At 42.8% G+C, this 20,205-nt stretch overlaps 1 protein-coding gene and 1 long non-coding RNA gene across 8 annotated transcripts in view; one reads left to right on the top strand and one right to left on the bottom strand.

Annotated features, from left to right (window-relative positions):
• HYCC1 (hyccin PI4KA lipid kinase complex subunit 1) overlaps positions 1–4,941 on the bottom strand; it is a 33,449-nt gene extending 28,508 nt beyond the window's left edge. For 3 of the 7 annotated variants that reach the window (XM_081883336.1, XM_081883342.1, XM_081883341.1), the window contains exon 1: positions 4,041–4,179. The gene's annotated coding sequence lies outside the window, so the exon portion shown is untranslated. Of the gene's footprint in view, positions 1–2,786; positions 3,461–3,790; positions 3,942–4,040 lie in introns of those variants that run through there. The other 4 variants (XM_081883338.1, XM_081883339.1, XM_081883337.1 and 1 more) reach the window with 4 other exon arrangements.
• Positions 4,942–10,754: 5,813 nt separating this feature from the next.
• LOC309353880 lies at positions 10,755–15,495 on the top strand. Its single transcript, XR_014162109.1, has 3 exons — positions 10,755–11,572; positions 12,708–12,775; positions 14,660–15,495. It is a non-coding gene; the product is annotated as an uncharacterized lncRNA (long non-coding RNA).
• The last annotated feature ends 4,710 nt before the right edge of the window (positions 15,496–20,205 follow it).

Below are 20,205 nucleotides of genomic sequence, written 5' to 3'. Positions count from 1 at the left end.
TCTGTTGGCGGGGATAGTGGTGGGTGGAGCCGGAGACAGAATTTCTAGTCCTATGCAGGTCTACTCAGGACTAAACCCTACTGGGTTTCATGGGATTACTTTCAAATAAGTACTGTATACAGAAAATTATTTCTTTTAGTACAACAAACCCATAGGGCTACAGTTCTGGAAAGCAAGTGAAAGTGTCCCATACACAATACAAAAGCCTATGAATTTCTTCTCATACTTTTCCCTGCCAAGCCATACAGTCAGGAAAAAAGTTTTAAAAAACAATTTAACCAATAAAATACTATTCCTTCCAAATGAATACACTTCAAATGATTTTTCATATGCAATGGTCTCAACATTGTTTGTGATCAGTGGTCCCACAAAAGAATTCTGAAAGGGAACTATAGCTTTCATATCTCCACCTACCCACATATATCTAGCTATATATCTAGCTATCTCTTGCAGTTAGGCGCTCCTTCCTTCTCCCTGGCTGTGGCTTTTTCCATGGCAAAGGTGCTGTTTATAGCTGCTGGCTCCATTTGACAATTTCAACCCGTTTGAGCGAATGACTCAGAAAGCTTGGTGACTACAAATGTCAGTTGTTGTTATTATTATTTATTAAATTTCTAGGACTTGGTAACGACAAAGGTCAGTTGCTGCCCACCTGCCCATTAAACCATGGTGGCTTCTGACAAGGGAGGCAATCTGGACACTTCCAGACAGTATGCTTGTGCCCTGTGCATGGGACCAAGTGGACTTGGCAAGGCACGATTATAATAACATTTGTACAACAAGTACTGTACCCTATGCTGATGGGTGCTACTAATGTTGGGCATTATGTCTGTGCAATTATGTGATGATGGGTGGTGGTGCTGGAGTTTCCAGTGATACTATGGGCACATTTGTAGATGCATCTATACAATATTTTGATTCTAGAGTAGTTTTGGTGCTTTTGACTTTGCAGCTGGTGGCAATCGGAGACTCTATAGGTCCTTTTGCCACTAAAAAAAGGTTTTAATTTTAGTATTCAAATATGGTAATTACATCAGGATTGGGGGATATTTATTCCCTGGGGTGTCTCATATGACCTACCTTACATTGTGCCATGATCTTTAAAAACATACATGGTTACTATGAGGACTGTAAAGGCATTCCATTCCCAAAGACTCTGAGGGCATTCTCTCAAGTGTTGTTTATTATTATTTTTAAATTGCATGGTACAATAATGTGGGTGCCATGGTAAGGACAGGGAGACCCAGCTTTAAACGATGGCTCATCTACAAAGCTTCAAGAAATAATTCTCTCCCACTGAACATGGTGGACAAAATGGGAGAGGGAGAACTATGTATACTGTGGGGCACCGATGGATAGGCATATTGGTGCCTGTGGGCACCATGCTGGCAATCCCTGATGCACATCACTCCCAAGCTCTTTGGGAAAAAGGTGGAATGAAAATGTAATTAGTAATTCCTCCACTGCACAGTGGGAATATATGTACCAGAGGCAACAGATAAGCAGGAGCTACCCATGTGACTGTAAAATATAGTCAAGCTTATTCTATATAAGCTTATCCTCTGTAAGGAATACTGCACTGGCTTTGAAAAAAATAATAATTTCAAAGGGTCCATTTATAGTAACCCCTTGTATATAAGAGGGCTACCATGATCAGTTACTATTAGGCAAATAGCCAACATCATAGTGAAATCTACTTCAATGAAATGTACTCCATAAATGCTGTTTCATTTTCTGTGTGTGTCTGGACTGCATGTCAAGTGAATATGCAGTTTGGGTGCCAAAACAAGCAGCCATTAAAATAACTATATTCTGTCTGTCCACTCTACCCTTTTAATGAGTGTCAAAATATATTTCATCTGCATAGTCAATATAAATTTTAATGCAGAAATCCCCATGCCTGCATTAACAATTTGCATTTTTGATGTGTAAATTCCCTACAATGCATTCACAGGGCAAGCATTCATATTTTCAAGATTGCACAAGGAGACACAAAAACACACTAATTTCTGCATCAGAGGTTTAAAGGTTTGTGTTAGAGGTTTAAAAATTGCAACACTAAATATGTGCCTGAACCTGTTAAGCAGATTGAAAAAAAATCTACTGAGACAAATTATCTCAACTCTGCAGCTACCTTCAATCACAACAGACTTAAGCAGATTTAAATGTAATAAAGGGATTACAGGAAGGTAGCCTATCTAATCAGAAGACAGCAACATCAGATTTTAAGTTATGATCTTCAAAAAGCATGTAAAGTTTTAAGTACTTAAATAAAAATAAGAGTTCTTGAGCACAATTTCCAATAGTATTTGAGAAGTCAAGTTCTGACAGGAAAGAAACACTTTCCTTTTTATAGCAAGATTTTGAGATGCATGGCAGTGACCCCTAAAAGCAAAATAAGATGAAAGCAAATATATTAGTGAAAACTATAGGGACAGTCAGAGCAAGAATGTCTGTTAATGGTGATGAAATAGATGGTATAGCAGCAGTGCAACTTGTGTCTTACTGTTACTGAATGCTGTCCCAGCACAAGGTAGATAGAACCTATTTCTACAGCATGCATATACAGTTATCCACTTTATTAATAATTGGGCTTTGAAAAATACCCTCGCGGTTATTTCCACAGTTTTTGTTAGGCCTCCTTGGCAAAACAGCAAGTTGCAGACAATTTAACTTTCGAATGAAGATGTCCTCAGTGCCAGCTAGCTTTCACTGCCTATATACTAAAACTCTTTCATTTTTTTTCCTTAATAACCAAAGATACCATCAACCAAATCTACACCCACCTCATTTCTTTGGGGCTGCATGCATTCTGTGAGGGCAAAGCACTGTAAAACTACCTCGATGATCACACCCTTCTTCTTCTGCAACCCCATTTAGATATGCCAGCTAAGGATAACCCTTCAAGCAGTAGAGGAAGTGGGCTCTCTTCCGCAAAAGCTTATTCTACAATAAATGTGCCCGTCTTCAAAGTGCCACAAGACTGTCGGGTTTGGGGTTATTGTCTTTTGCTGCAACAGACTAACTCAGCCACCCGCTCTGGAAGTTCTGAGGACACTGGTTTTTCCCCCCTAGTTGCCTCTGCGTGGAAACAGCCCAAAAAAAGACAGCAGCAGCAACAACAGCAACAAAAGAGTACTGTATTGTGGCTGGCACCTTAAAGGGTGTGTTTCGGTGCAAAGTGCTCGTGGTCTAAAGCCCCACTTTATCCGGCAGCCTTCCAAGGCGCCACGAGAATCCTTTTTGTTCTCGCCCGAGCACAGCTAACACCCTCTGGAATGTGCAGAGCAAAAGGAGGCGGCGGCGGCGCTGCACGTTGACCCTGGCATGCCCCGCCATCCTCGGCTTGTTTACGCGGAGATCAGCCCCGTTGGTATTAATAGGGCTCCCTCTCGAGTCATTAAAGGAGCGGATTGCAGGCAGAGCTCCGAGGACAGCCCCGGAGGCGCGAAGAGCCAACTATCCCCAGCCGAACCCCCCCCCCCTTGACCGCAGCCAGCGGGCGTCGCGCCCCGCCACGGGACGGATACCCGCCGCCTCCCACAGTCCCGAGCAAGATCGAGGGGCGCCAGATGCCAAGCGGCCTCCCCCTCGTTTCTCTCAGCGACCCGCCGCCGCCCACTCCGTTGCCGGCGCTTCCCCCGTTGTCCCCTCAGGTCGAGACCAGAGGGCGGCGGCCAGCTCCCTCGCGCTCCTGCCTGCCTTTCCCCAAAACAGAAAGGGGAAAGGAGGGGAGACGAAGAGGGCGGGCGGGGGTCTGCCTCGAGAAGGAGGGGGGAGTGGTTCAAACCTGCGACCTCGCGAGGAGAAAGGAAGCCCCCCGCACTCCATGCCGACGAGCCGTTAACTGAACTGCCCGCTCCTTCCAACCGTTCCAACGCTCCTTTTCCAACGGAAAAAGAACCAGTCGACGTTCAAATTCTTTTCTTTCCTCTTTTCGTGGCGGGGGCGGGGGACGAGGGAAGAAAGGAAAGAAAGAAAGAGGGGAAACCAAAAGTTCCCTCAGCGCGAGCGAGCGCCCGCCCGCTGCCCAGGCTCACCCGTCGTCCACCCTCCAGCGCCTCTCCGACGCCGCTCACCCCTCGCGGGAGCGATGCCCCGCTTCGCCGCTCAAAACGCTACTCGCTTTGGAGGACCATCAAAAGTGCAGGAAGGAGAAAGAAAGACTGACTGACTAGCTGGCTGCCTTGACGCGGAGGGGGGCACAGAGCACGGCAGATGCCCGCACCGCCCAGCGAATCCGATTTCTGAGTGGCTCGACAACCAATCGCGACGCCGCAGCCATCTACGACGCCAATAGACGCTCTTCGGGAGGGCGGGGAATGCAACAAGTCCCGCCTTTTTAGTCCTTTCCCAAAGGGGTGGCGCAACCCCGCGCCGAAGAGAGCTGAGGTGTGAGATGACAGGCGCGCGGTCCGAGATAAAGCTCGAGGGGCGGGATTTCGTTGGTGCCGTCATCGACTGATTGACAATAAAGACTACAATCGAGTTCCTCGGAGGTCAGAGGAGGTGAAGGTCTCCGTCCTTTCGATCGCCTGCTGCTTTGTGCCCGCCGGTCGGGACGCCTATGCAAGTGACGAATCTCATCCGTGCCCTGTCCGCAGCCCCACGTTTCACAGAATAATGAGGCTCAGTTCGGATTACTGGAATACATCGGCTAATTCCAGGGACCCAGCAACAGAAACAATGTCCCCACTTTATACGAATTCGGCACCGCCTAACTCCACGACATGTAGTTTGCCTCTCAGAGAGAGCAATTGGCCAGCCCAGCCACCATTCGATGGGCAAAGAAATGAGCTTTCAACCCCAGTGATCACTACAGCACACTTTCCCAAACAGGTAGCAAAAGGGGTAAATACAATTTCAGATTTCAACATACAGCTATTTGGTAAAGAAGCAGTGTCACCCCACAGATACAGGCAAGCCTGTAGACTCTTAATCTCAGGGTTGTGGGTTCGAGCTCCACATTTGGTCAAAAGATTCTTGCAATGCAGGGGAGCAGAGTAGATGACCCTCATCCCTTCCATCTCTACAATTCTAAGATTCTGTGAAGACATGTTGTCTGAAATGTGTGGGAAAGGCAATCCCCTAGCCTTTCCCAATGTAAATTATATTTCTCAAAGGCTTGTTCTTTCATTTCTGAAATGCAAGAGCTCAGCACTATCATATCAAGTTATGGACTGCACACACCATCCTCATACAATTGTTTTATAACTGCATGCAGATTTAGGGTTGTTGGCACTTTGATAACGAAAGCTATATTGTCCACTCATTCCATTTCAGCTTGATGGCATGAGGGTATCTAGCACATATGACTTGCTCAACATCTGAAACTGTTAAGGTTCAAGACGACTCAGAATACACTGCGTGTCATTTTAACCATGCCAGCAACTCTCTAGGAAAAATCTGAAGACAAATCGTTGAAGGAAAGAGACTGATCAGAGATTTCTTAAATTGACCCTTACTGGCCAATTACAAGCAATCCATTTGTGTTTCTAACATACCCTTCTTCCCAAATATTTTGGGATGGGACACAATGAAACACACACACGTGTGTGTATGCATATTTTGCCACAATACAAATGCACACAGGGCAGAAATTATAGAAACTAGGATAGCAAATAACAAATCCACAGAAAACCAAATACAGAGTGCCTGGGTTAAGAGTTATGTTTCAGGCTGCTGGGGGAAGCCTAACAGTGTAGATGTAAAACCAGTTGGAATAGGATGGTATTCTACAATTGGGGTACCATGGCAGAGAAGACCCTTTCACTGGTTACTGCACAACAGATGCCATTCCCATATGGAGCCACTAACAAGCCTTCCTCATTATCTTAACTCAAGAGGCTGGTTGGTATGGAAGAAGGTCTCTAAGTATCTATAAAAAGGTAAAGGTACCCCTGCCCGTACGGGCCAGTCTTGACAGACTCTAGGGTTGTGCGCTCATCTCACTCTAAAGGCTGGGAGCCAGCGCTGTCCGCAGACACTTCCGGGTCACGTGGCCAGCGTGACAAGCTGCATCTGGCAAGCCAGCGCAGCACACGGAACGCCGTTTACCTTCCCGCTGGTAAGCGGTCCCTATTTATCTACTTGCACCCGGGGGGTGCTTTCGAACTGCTAGGCTGGCAGGCGCTGGGACCGAAAGACGGGAGCGCACCCCACCGTGGGGATTCGAACCGCCGACCATGCGATCGGCAAGTCCTAGGCGCTGAGGTTTTACCCACAGCGCCACCCATGTCCCTCTAAGTATCTATAGATGCAAGCTATTTCTAGCTTTATAAGCCATCGCAAACACCTAGTGGAACACTGGCAGCCAATGCAGCACTTTCAGGACTGTCTTGATAATTGAATCCACTCAGTAACTGAGTAGCTGCATTCTGCACAAGTTGTGGCTCCTGGACCCTCTTTGCCATAATATTCATAGTAATCAAACTGTCTCATTAATCAATTCAGATTACCAGCACGTCAATCACTGCCCAGGAACAGCTGTAGCTGATCAACCGGTAGCTGGCAGAAGATGTTTCTAGCCACCAAAGCCACCTGGACCTCCAGTGGCAATGACGGATCAAGGCAAACCTCCAAGAAGCCACACAAGTCATGCAGTAGTTACAATGTCGCACCAGGGCTGCAGAAACCCAGGTTCAAATTCACACTCAGCCATCAAGCTTGCTGGTGACCTTGTGCCTGTCACCATCCCTCAGCCTTACCCTAACCCAAGAACCTAAGAAGAACCCTGTTGGGTTAGCCTATCTAGTCCTCCTGTTATCATGGAGGCAAACCCTCTGACATTCCACTGTTCTTTGGCAATACTTGTTCTTCTATATGCTTGGCAATTTATATATTTAATTATGGTTCCAACCAGTTTCCCCAGAACACTTGTTAATGTTAAGTAGCCTGTGATTTCCTCACCCCTCTCCCAGATCTCTTTTGAAGATTTGTGTTACACTGACCACTTTCTAATATTCAAGTATAGATGTCAATCTCATATTGGTTAGAAGATTGAAAATTTTACATCTGAGTTATTTAAGAACTTTTGGGTAGATACCATCTAGAACTGGTGAATTGTTAGTTTTAAGTTATCTATAAGGCATCTCTCATCACCACTATTCGCCTAAGTCTTTCAGATTTCCTTCCAGATACATCAGTTCAGGCACAGGCTTCTGCCCTGTTTTCCACAATGAAAACAAATGCAAATAATTTCATTTCTCTGCAATCTCATTTTCTTCCTTTAGCACACTTTTAATTATACTGCCATCCAACTGCCTCTCCTGCTGGGCTCCTACTAATACAGTGGTACCTCGGGTTACGTACTTAATTCGTTCCGGAGGTCCGTTCTTAACCTGAAACTGTTCTTAACCTGAAGCACCACTTCAATGGGGCCTCCTGCTGCTGCCGCAACGCCGGAGCACGATTTCTGTTCTCATCCTGAAGCAAAGTTCTTAACCCGAGGTACTATTTCTGGGTTAGCGGAGTCTGTAACCTGAAGCGTATGTAACCCGAGGTACCACTGTAATATATTTAAAGGATTGTTATTGTTGGTCATAATGTTTTCATCCATATGTTCTCTGAGCCCTTTTTTGAATTCCTTATTATCTGCTTGCCTTCCCTTGCCAAAGTTGTGTTCCTTTTCGTTCTCATTTGGGATCACTTTAAAAGGTGTTCTGCCAACATTTTGATTTTAAGAGCCAACAGTTTCCACTCTATGCTTCCTTGAGTTCCTTGGAAGAAAGGTAAGATATAAATGCAATAAAATAAACAGCAACTAACATGCACATGTCAGGAAGCCGGTAATTGGACAGGCATTTGGCTCCCATAATATATGCAAAGTGCCTTAAGAGAAAGCGAGAGGAGGAAGTTCAGTTGGCAGTACTAATTCTTATTCCAGGTTTGGGACCAGACCAATGGTAAATGGACAGAAGAGAACCACTTGACCTCACAAGGTATTAAGAAAACAAGTTGCAGAGGAACTGGAAAGGGATTTCAAGCTCATTTAAGATTTCAGCTAGAAGCACAAACATAATATGCAAATCATGATGTGCTAATTAATAGCTTGCTTCCAGTACCCTTTGTCCTTCTTAACAACTTCCATCCCAAGTGAGGCCCTGGTATCTTCCCTTCAATACTGCAGATATTATCTAAATTATACCATTCATTAATTCTAGCACTTATGAGTGCCTTTGTGCCCCCAAACTCTGTAACCCCAGAGCTGTAACAATATGTCGAACATGGCTGTAAGAGTACTTAAAAGTTGAATTGAAAGCATATAATTGTTCAGTAGCAATGGTGTTTATTGCTGAACACTCTTAGGATCATCTTGTTCCTAGCAATGGAAACCGTGCCAGACTTTTGAATGTTTACTAAAAAAAAAAAATTAACAGGAAAGTCATGTGATTAATCATCCTTCCTTTGATCTTTTTGTATGCTTGGTTTTGGCCACTCAGGGGCCCTTCCCCTACCAGCTGACAGTTGTATGTATGAAATCTCTTCTTAGGATCTTTCAAAATGGGGAAAAAATAGATGATTATAGGCTTACTAAATCAATCATCAAGAAGAACCATCTGGCATCTCCCATCATGGATTTCTTTAACACATAATGATAGTGATTTTGGTTTTTCATACAAAAAACCCCCCTGAAAGGTGGGTGGCCTTTTAAAAAAATAAAGTCAATTTTTAATTTTAATCTTTTGGTACAATATGAACTTTTTAAAACTTGTCATATATTATAACCAAGGGTATATTAACCCAAAAGAGTTTTTATATAACTGATCTTACACAAAAATGCCTTAAAGATTTAAAAGATTATTCATTAATTTTCTACATGCACCTATCTTGCAGTAGGGAGGATTAGCAAGGATTGGATGAGTCATTACTGGTTCAATTTAATATATGACACAGGAGCAGAAAAGTTGCAACTTGCCTGTAACTTTTCTCCTGACCTGGGTGTCTCCTTGTTGGAACTCATTTCTCTCTCTCTCTCTCTCTCTCTCTCTCTCTCTCTCTCTCTCTCTCACACACACACACACACACACACACAGAGAGAGAGAGAGAGAGAGAGAGAGAGAGAGAGAGAGAGAGAGAGAGAGAGAGAGAGAGAGAGAGAAATTAAGGGGAATTATTCATTTTCCATAGAATACATGTAATGTGCATTTTTTGCAAAAAAAGAACACCATACACATTTCTACTGCCAGTTTTCTGTAGTTTATTTTTTAAACATTCATTACTCACCTCTCCTTATCTATACAGCAGTTTATCATCTTACAACAACCTCCATAGAATTTCAGTACAGTATCTAAAGGTGCAAACTTTCATAAACTTCTGCTTAACTAACATTTTTATTTGGCAATAAAGGTTTCAATGCAACAGTTTAGTGTCAGTGTATGCACTACTGGATAATTATGTAATATAGTCTTGCTCTTGCTTATTTAATTTTCCAGCCATAACAGCTGGGGCTTTTCAACACAGGATACAAAAAACTTCAGTGCTTTTCCATGGCAAAAAGAACCAGACCTTCATAGTGAATAATTTCAGAAGCCAGCCAGGGTCAAGAAGTACAGAATTATATTTAATGAAAGTACACTGGGAAAGAGATAATTTTGGAACACATCTAGCAGATTTCTCTGCTCCCTCTTTTCTTTGTCGTGCAAAGAGAATGCCATGAATTTTCAAGTACTGCTGATGAACTACCTTCTAAGCAACAGAAAAATCCGGCTCAGACTATACTATACTGCTATACGCAAAACAAACCAAAGAATAAAAATCACATTTATCCTTTCCCCTTGCACTATTTCCCTAATTTAATATCCCTCCTCCAAGATGCTGTTAACGCCCTCAGGCAGTTGGCAGTGCTTCAACCAGGTCCATGATGGACCCTTTCAAGCACTCTTTACTCAGTGTCAAGCCACCATTTAAATTTCTAATAATGTTCTCTGGTTCCCCCCAAAACCCCTCTGAGAGTCTGGGGTGATTAAGAAATGAAGTACTAGGCACCAGTACACCAACTGGTACCTCCTATCGTGCGCAGCAGATATCTCCTCAAAAACCTGCAATGGACAGGAGACGGCTTTTCCTCTTCAATTCCTGGCTTTTCCTGTGTTGAACAATGATCTCTTAAACACAGTCACATTTTATTCAACACCCACCCTACCTTCCAAACAGAGGATAGGAGAATATAATAGGCATGCCCATGCCATTTTGTGGTGGTGTCTCTTTCTGTTCTTTTAAACATGGCAGCCATTTTCTGTTATGCCATGCTCCCAGGGCAGCCATTTTGTGGCTGGCACCCCTGGCAGACCCTCCAAGTGTCCCTATTTTCCAGGGATGTCCCTGATTTACAGAAGCCGTACCGATTTCTGATTTGACCCTGGAATGTCCCGCTTTTCCTTAGGACGTCCCTGTTTTTATTGCAGAAATGTTGAAAGATATGTTTTAAGGCATTCTGCAGCCTGCTCTGCTAGGAGCAGGTTTGGGGAATCAAGATGGAGCTGTTTGTTTAGTTTTTGCAACATTTATTACAAAGTGTTTTGATTAATTCAGGGACAACATTTTTCAATGCATATATTTTCCTGGTAGTTGATTTTCTGTTAATTAAAACTTCCGTAGTATAGTAATTACCTTTTAAAAAATTATATAGCAGTAAGGCCCAATGTGATAAACAATTTGCTAATTATTTGTTTAAGTAAAACAGTTGGTAGCTACACCCCTGCTATCATATATATATATATATATAGAAACTCTTTTAAATTTCACTTTCATCTTCAAACTATTCCTCTTCCTGTGTTAATGAGCTGCAAATTTGGATCCAGCAAACTAGACTCATTGGGAAGACCTTCCAGTCCCTTCTCACAACTCAAGAAACCTACCAGCATTATTTGCCATCCACAAGTTGAGAGCTTACACAGGAAATTAAAGCGAAGTTATCCTCTGGAGATTACTGACAAATTAAAAATTAACAGATCACTAGTTCCAGGTGATAGCCACCTGAGAGTTATCAAGCAACTTCAATGACCTTTGAACAAAAATATGTAAAAAAAAAGAACAGAATTAAAATAAACAATCTGAAAATCAACAAAAAGAAAACACAAGGATCCAGGAACCAGCAGGGCAAAGCCAAAAATTCAACATGTCAAAGCGTAATGGTGATCCCTCAGTGATTAAGTGAGCTCAAAAAGAGAGAGCTAGGGAAAGTCTGCAAGCAGGGCATGAACCCAAACAGCAAGTGCTTCGGAGTCAGTCAGAGACATAGGCTGCATACACACCATACAGTTAAAACACACAGGGAGGTTTTCAACTATTTTTTTTACTCAGAGTAGACCCACTGAAATCAATTAACACCACTAAATTAGATCCACTAATTTCAAAGGATTTACTCCAAGTAAAGGTAACTGAATGCCATTCGTGACTTCCCCTAAAGAATCCTGGGAACTATAGTTTGTTAAGGATGCTGGGAATTGTAGCTCTGTGAGTGAAAAACTACAGTTCCTGGAATCTTTGAGGGGAAATAATGTGCTTTAAATGTGTGGTGTACATATCTGGTACACAGCCTTGGCCGGCCACAGTTAAAAGCAAATCAGAGGTGCTTACTGTAGTATATGATGCGTCCATCTATGCTTATGAGGGTTAATTCAGATTTCCAGAAGAGTATTCCACTAGCCAACAATGTTGATTAAAATATCAATGGATTTAGTATTCCAGAAAAGGAAAGCAGTTCAACCAGTTCCTTCCAAAGCATTTACAAGTATTTTAAGGTTAGCTGGACAATAGATGGAAAGGGTTGGAAGATCTAGTTTCTTCTTGTAGTTTCAGTCCACTGTTAAGCTGTTTTTCTGGCTGTGAAAATGGATTTTTGCCCTTTTAAAAACAGCTGGCAACAAGAGCTGGTGTAGCATAGGGACTAAGGCTGCAATCCTAAACATGTGTACCTAGGAGTAAGTCTCATAAACAGAGAGGAACGTACTTCTGAGTAAACATGCATAGTACTGTGTTGTAAGTTCTATGCATGCTTCCATAATATGCATGCTTTTTGGGGGGGAGCATTTTTTTTAGATTTGCCCAAAGTTGTTGAGCTTTTGTGCAAAATAACCCCCTCATAGGTTGCCATATCTCCCCCATATTCCGACATAGGGAGCCATATATTCATACAGCAGTTTCTTGTGGACTCATCTTGCTGCTCACACATGCAATATTGTGTAATAGTGTCCACATGACACACTCCTCATTCCGTGGTTTTATACAACGCTTCCTAGTTTGTCAAGCCATCATTTTACCTGATGTCCAGATCAGCAAACCATGGTTTGAATGATACATCCAAAGCAGGATTGTACCACACATTTTATTTTACTGCAAATATTTATAGACTACCCATCACTTTCTAAATTCCAAGGCAATTCACAACTGAATCACATACCCACCAACCCAGCAAAACACAGTACAATAAAAGCAGCAAAACACTACAATATAAAAAGAAAGATCAAAACAAGCAGCACATATCATGGCTAGTTTACAGAAAACATGTCATCAAAGCTTATGGGAAAATTATCATAACAAATACTGAGATCTTTAACATCATGCCAGTGATGTAGTATACTGTATATGGTTTGTGTGTTGGACTAGGACCTGGGCTATCAGGGTTTAAATCCCCAGTCATTTACAAAACTGACCAAAGACCTTGGGCCAATCACTATATTTCAGCCTAACCTACTTCTTTACAGGGTTGTTCTGAGGCTAAAATGGGGAAGGGGAGACTCACTTGTGCCACCTTGAGCTCCTTGGAGGACGGGTAGTTTATTATTACATTTATATCCTAACAGTTAGCTTGCATATATTTCTAATTGGTTTATGTAATGGGAAAGGGGGGCTGCTTGTGCGTAAGCGTTTAAAGCCTCCAAGCTTTACCATCAGTTCCTAAACTTTCCCAGTCTGAGGAGCCATGGACGCGTGGCTACCTCAATCGCTGGAAGAATCCGTCAGTGGGCGTTTCCGGAATCTACTCCAACATAAGAGTTCTTTGACAGAGACTCTTCTTCTAGATTCTCTCCGTGACAGCTTCCTCCGCGGAGTGGGCGTCCCCAGCGGAGGTCCTGAGCCCTCCCCGCTATTCTCACTGGAAACGTCTTGGAGCCCTTCCTCGGATAGTGTTTCTGCAGGAACTCTCCCTCTCTCCCTACTGGTTCCTTCCTCCGCATCCGAGGCTCTCCTAGCCTCCTTGAGTCCTTCCACCACCTGACTCTCCGATGGCAGTTCCCTGACAGTTTACATTGGCAGGTCTCATGAGATGTCACAATGCCACTTACGTTGCCAGCTATTTAAAACATGCTTATATGTTTATAGTATATTAGTTCACTGAACCTAACAAGACAGACAAACAAAAATCCTGAAATAACTATCAGCCTGGATGTTTGCCAAATTCTGCTTTGCAAAACTTCAAATTTATAAGTCAAATCTGGCAGGGTAATTTAAACAACACTTTTTAAAAAACCACCCCAAAAACCAAACCTGTGCCAGAATCTTATATAATTAAAGGATAATGTTTGCAACACTAGAGAACAGAAACAATAGCTGTCCTCAGATTAATGGAACATTGTAGGAAATCTGCTGCAAGGCATCTGATACTAGCAAAGTCTATTTATTCCAGTGCTATAAATGTTACTGTTCTAATATTATATGGCAAGTGAAAAAATACACCATGAAACTGAATATAACAGTGTCAAAGCGTTGCAAATACTTTTACAAAGCTGGGTCAACAACAGGAAGAAATAGTTGTATAAAGGAAGACACAGGTACAGGACATCTAGCTTCAAAAGCAAAGATTATACCAGGCATTTTTTAATGGAATATGGCAGACCTTTATTGCATGCACAAACACTACAGGCAGGCAGCAAGTGCTTGCACGACCATCTTTTTGGAATTCACAATACATAGTAAATTGTAAATGTCCCTTAACTTGAACCTGAGAACTGCCTATTATGTTTCTTGCAATAGATGAGCAGGGTGTGGCATAGAAACTGGTACTTTGCCAAGATGTATACAGACAACTCCTAATTTATCCGTGGGTTACGTTCCAAGACACTGCACGTTTAAGTGAAATTGCGTATATTTGAAACACCATTGAAAAAGCCTGCAAACACCCATCTTTAGTTGCTGTTTACAGTTGTGTTTCTTTTTTGTTGACTGTAACCAGTGGTTTTCTTCTAGAAAAAAAGGTGCCGATACTGCGTACCCTTGAGTACGGGGGGGGGGGGAAGCACTACCATTTTTTTATTCAACAAAAAACCTATGGTGATATCTGCAGATTGGTTGGGGTCCCTGTGAGCTAGAGGAGAAATAGAGACTGACTCATATGTGCTCCTTTTGGGTAACCCAGTACTGCAGTGCAGGGTTGGCCAAAAGCATAGCAGGAATGCCATGTTTCAGTTGGGTGGCATCCTTGCTTCCTGTTCAGGAGGTTTTGCAAGAAGCAGCACTTTGCATATCCTACTTGGTGCAAAGAATGGGCAGAGAATGTCAGAGAAAATGGAAGCGGGAAACAATCAGTCTATAGGCAATCACTTGGCCACTTCCAACTTAGGTAGAAGATTTCACTTATGGTGTTGCATATACATGATAGCACCGGAGGCATGTTAGTATTGTTGCATGAGATGTTTGGCAATTCTGTTCCTTTCAGATGAGGGAGGGAGAGTTTGTGGAGGGAAGAGCTGGACTTTATAATGCAATGGACAAAGTCAGGTTTGTTCACACTTGTCTTAGTGTCCCAGATTTTTTATGCAGGGCTTATCCAGATAAGCTTGTTATTTATTGAGCATTCATCCTGATTTGCTTGCACAAAACTTACACAGAGGTCAGATTATATCTGGTCTTTATTGAGCATTTGTTGAGACTTATTTATGGCCAGGTTATGCAACAATGAGTATTCATCCTGATTCACTAGCAGAGTGTTTATATGGCTTCCTGTTCAGCATTTGTTCATTCTACACTTTTCAGTGTGTTTCCAGGCCACTTTAAAGTGGATTTGCTGTACCAGGGCAGCAGTGATTTAATCCACTTTTAACTGTGCAAACGTACAGTTCCCAGTATGTGCCCAGATCCCTCTCATAAAATAGTGACAGTCTGAAGCCCTCAGTTTGCTGTGTGTTTGTTTAGACTCCTGGTTTTTTTACTTCTTTCTATCTCCCTCCTAATTTACCTGAACAGGGCATTTTATATTTCTCCATTCGCCACCAGAAGTATCCAGTAAGCCACCCTAAATATTACAGAGGAGAAAATTATATGCACGCTTGTGACAGCAGCGCATTTAATGCAACACATAGTTCTAACCTAAGATGTGCAACTAACACTTTAAAGGCACAGGATTATTCCATTCTGTCGTTTTCATGCTTAAGAATAAATTAATACATCTCTTACCTGCATGAGAATTACCGGTACACAAAATTCATTCCTGTTCCAGTCTGACCCTTGAATTGTTGATTTTCCAGATCTTCCTGTGTTTTTGAAACATAATGAGAAAAAATTCATTTGTTGAATAAAAAGACAGACAATGTTTACCAAAACCAGGCATGGGGAACTCCCATAGGCCTAATCTGGCTGATTCCTAGGCCTCTGGCCTGTCCCTCAGTCCTTGCCAAAGCCACAGACACCCAGCCACACCCTTCCCAGTCCTCTGATGATGTGCACAGAACAGCTGAGGAGGCGGGAGGGCCTGACCTTCACCCCTTGCAGTGTGTTGGGTGAGAAAGTTTAACCCTCTACACCCAGTGTACCACAAGAGAGAAGAAAGCCACAAAACCCCTTCATCCTCAGTTGATCCCCGCAGAACACTAGGAAGCAGGAGCAGAATTCAAAAGTTGCTTACATTCTGCCTTTCTGTTTTGCCTTACGCTGAAAATGGTTAACAAAGATATAAATAATTGTCAGCTCTGCTTCTGGTCCCACTTCTGGTTCCAGGAATGCTCAGAACCCCCGGTGGTCTCTTGTACTCAGAGCACCCTCTGGTGGGCAACTGACTCAAAGAGCTCCATTGTCACAGTACTCCCATGCTTCGGTTTTTATGCCCTGTATTCTGTCCTGCCTTCTCTTACTCAGTTCTTATCCTGGCTCTTTTGGTACTGTGTCCTCTCCTGCCTGCTTTTCCACCTCTCTCTCTGGCTCACCACTAGGGATGACAACCCTAGACTCTTTCTCCTCTTCTTGCCCCTGCTGAGGCAGTCCAGATTTCCTTTTGCAGCTCACCTCTTTTCCCTTACTTTCTCCTCCATGTATAAATCTCTCCCCTGGTCTCTGAAACACTCTGGCTTCCTTTGTCTGTATTTCTCCTTGGTAGCTCTATTATCCCTCCTCCTCCTTCCTGCTGGGACCCAGCAAGAATGCTCTCAGATGCTAACCTTTCATCTCCCGAAGCTTCCTTATCTGACAACATGTTGCATCAAGTGGGGAGTGCCAGCATCTATCAGAATCCCTTCACAGCAACTTGTACATAACACCAAGTAATAAAACAGGTGTAATGATTAAAACAAGCAGCAGAATGTCAGCAATAAAATCAACTAAAAGCGCAAAGAGAAAACAGGGCAGCATTGGGAGCCCCTGCAAAAATGCCTTCCAGAACACAAGCATTTCTTCAGACTGTTGGAAGGCAAGGAACAAGAGAGCAGACATGCTTCTGAAACCTAGAGGTGACATAAAAACCCAGACATATAAAAACCCTGTCTGGGCAAACTCATCTTAAACTCAAATGTTCAGGAAACAGAAATTCAGCTGAAGACCAGAGGAAGAGCAGAGTTCCTATGAAAGGAGGAAGTCCTTAAACTATCCTGGATCATTTAGTGCTTTAAAGGTCCTAACCAACACTTTGAGGACTGCCTCAATGAAATGAATGAAAAATTTCAACAAGCAGTGCTCTCTCCCCAGATTTACTATATAATCTGTTGTGTGTATATAGATCAGCTCTATGCTAATCATAAATGCATGTCCTGTATCAATTGTCCTACACCTGGGCGTAAGCTTTACTGAACGCAACTTATTTCGCGACGTGGAAGACTGGTGATGAATCCAGGGGCATACAAGCAAAAGATGCCTCAAACATCTGTTCTTCAGTGCTTTGCATCATTAGCATGAAGATCTGAAGGGTTTTAAAAAGCACGTCGAATGTGCATTAAAACCCTCTTCAGTCCTTCACCCTACTGTATTTGTACCCAGGGACACTGGGAGTGAGGGTTGCATGCATGCGGCTGCCTCAAATCTGGGTTTCCCACATCTTACATTCAGGGAAATCCCTGAACACAGCCACCATACGATAGTGACTAACTAATGATTCAATTTAGCCACTATATGCTAATGATTAACTAATGTAGTGATAAAGGTCTCATTCGCACTATACATATGAAATAGTTTTATATCACTTGGAGGTCCTGAGAAGTATAGTTTGTTTACTAAAGGTACTAGTGGTTGTAGCTCTGTGAGGTCAGTATCCTTATCAAACTGTGGTTCCCATGTTTCTTTGGGGGAAGCCATTCATGACAGTTGAAGTGGTGTATGAGTGCTTTAAATGTATGGTATAACCACAGAGCTATCTCCATTATTTCCTTTTTACAGAATCTGGCCACTTTTGTCTGAATACTATTTTCCCCACCACCATCGGCCCTGTGCTGCTTATTGAAGGGCAATCCTACCTCAACCTTTTCTCCCTCACTATTTTTAGCTTGAAGAATATTTGTCTCTAAGACCTTGCACATGTGTGAAGGCCTGTGTGACCAGCTTGAGACTGAACAGAGCCAAGAGGAGAGAGCTGCCAACTAATTTCCATTCAAAGGCATTACCCTGATCACTGGTATATGCATGTTTGTGATTTGTTATTGACAGTGCTTTTTTCTTAAAAAATGTTTAGGGGTACTCCCATTTTGACTCAATAAAATCACCATTTTATAGTTCAAATTGGGGAAAATAAATACAGTAAATGGACAAAGTACAAAGATTTACAAACTGTTTAGGGGCATGCAAACCCCTGCGTCCCCCCATAAAAAAGCACTGGTTATTGATAAACAATTGAATGGGGGTCTGTTTCCAGAGTAAAATGCCTTTAACTTTAAATGCTCTGCTTTTTTGACCTAAACATTCGACTATAAGCTATGATTACACGCACCTAAGAGCAAGTCCTACTGAACACAGTGGGATTTACTTCTGAGTAAATATAGACAAGACTACACTGTTAAAAGTGTAATCCTAATATTGAAAAACATTAGATGCAGCTTTTGAAAATGAGGAAGGTGAGCAGAAATCATACCTGAATCTATGTTAGACATCAGTTGCAGAGAAGATCAGGTTATCATCCATTCTGTCTTAGAACAGCTAAATATCCGTGGCTTATTTTGAAATACTTCTGTGCTACAAAATAAATCCCTGTGGGCATCCAAATGTCAATGCTTGTGTTGCCTATGTCAGTGTTTCCCAACCTTGGGCCTCCAGATGTTTTTGGCCTACAACTCCCATCATCCCTAGCTAGCAAAACCAGTGGTCAGGGATGATGGGAATTGTAGTTCAAAAACAGCTGGAGGCCCAAGGTTGGGAAACACTGGCCTATGTATACCAGGTAACCTGCTGCTTTACTGATGTTCTCTACAGATTTTCTCTTCACTTAATGCATTAAAGTGATTACTGAACAGCTTTACAGTGCCAAAGCTGCAGGTAACAATAATCATAGTAAAAATGCTCCCTCAATTCTGATTAATGTGACTCATCAATTCAGATGAAAAGAGGGTGTGGGAGCTTGTTTATGAAGAGACAATGGTAGGAGGATTTCCTCAGCGTTTTCAAATGGAGTCTTACACGACAGAACATAGAAGGGCACCTTGGGAAAACAATACACATGCTAACACAAATGAGATTTACAACAGTGTGGGTGGGTGGGTGTAGTTACATACTATGAAATTTACTCAGAAATACATCCTCACTGTCATTAATGGGATTTATTCCCGCCTGAAACTACTTAAGATTGCAATCAAATAATCTGATTGCACACATCAGTTGTTCTGTGCCACTGTTGTACGGTGGATCTCCTGCCAACCTAGCAGTTCGAAAGCACACCAGTGCAAGTAGATAAATAGGTACCGCTGTGGTGGGAAGGTAAATGGCGTTTCCGTGTGCTCTGGTTTCCTTCTTTATGTTCTGTTGCGCCAGACGCATTTTAGTCATGCTGGCCACACGACCTGGGAAGCTGCCTGTGGAAAAACGCCAGCTCCCTCAGCCTGAAAGCGAGAGGAGTGCCACAGCCCCATAGTCACCTTTGACTGGACTTAACCATCCAGGGGTCCTTTATTATTGTGGATTCTCAAGGTGGGCGGAGTAATGGATAGATCAGATGTAAGGGCTTATGGAGTGGAGACAAACAAGCTTATTACATAATTGTCATAGTGCTGTTGCATTGTAGTTGCTGCCTTACTGCAGGTGTGGTGAAACCTTGGCTCTCCAGGTGTTACTTACTGAACTACAATTTCTCACAGGACCCAGCAAGCATGCCCAATGGCCAGGGGTGATGGGAGTTGTAGTTCAGCAACATCTAGATGCTCAAAGGTTCCTCACACCTGCCTTACTGGCTTCTTCAAAGGCCTTGTGTTGCTCTTTGTGTGTTGGTGGAATTCCAGGAGATAAGTCAATTTACCAGCACCTCCTCCAGTCCCTTACCTGTCACACACTAGTGCAGGGAATGGAGTCTTGCACAGAATTATAGAACTGTAGAGTTGGAAGGGACCCCGGGGGTCATCCAGGCCAGTTCCCTGCAATGCAGGAGTCCAGCCGTCCCTCGGTGGGCTCGAACCACCAACCTTCTGGTTAACAGCCAGGCACACTGACCCGTTGTGCCACTGAACAGTTTGCATGTACAACACTCATACAAGTATAAAGAATCAGGGCTGCAACATTTGGTCGATTAATTTGTTAGCCTATCTGAGTACAAATGTTTTGCTCAATTAAAAAAAAAGGAGTGATCTCAATTAATCCAGCAACAGGTTTGTAACAAAAACATTTTTGGTTTTTTCATTTATTTGGCTAAGTTCATTATTTCACCAGGCTATCTTATAAGAGTTATATCTCTATTACCACTGCTATAATGACATCTACTGGTGAAAGCAGGTTTTGACTTCAGATGAGGGAAACACCACCCTGCCTTTTACTGCTAGCAGTGTGTACACACAGTAGTTTATGCAACCCCACTTGGCTCTCTTT

The sequence above is a fragment of the Podarcis melisellensis genome (assembly GCF_964234715.1).
Source record: "Podarcis melisellensis genome assembly, chromosome: 12".
Taxonomy (NCBI): domain Eukaryota; kingdom Metazoa; phylum Chordata; class Lepidosauria; order Squamata; family Lacertidae; genus Podarcis; species Podarcis melisellensis.
Note: the sequence above shows the minus strand (reverse complement) of the source record. Positions and strands in the feature narration are given on the sequence as shown.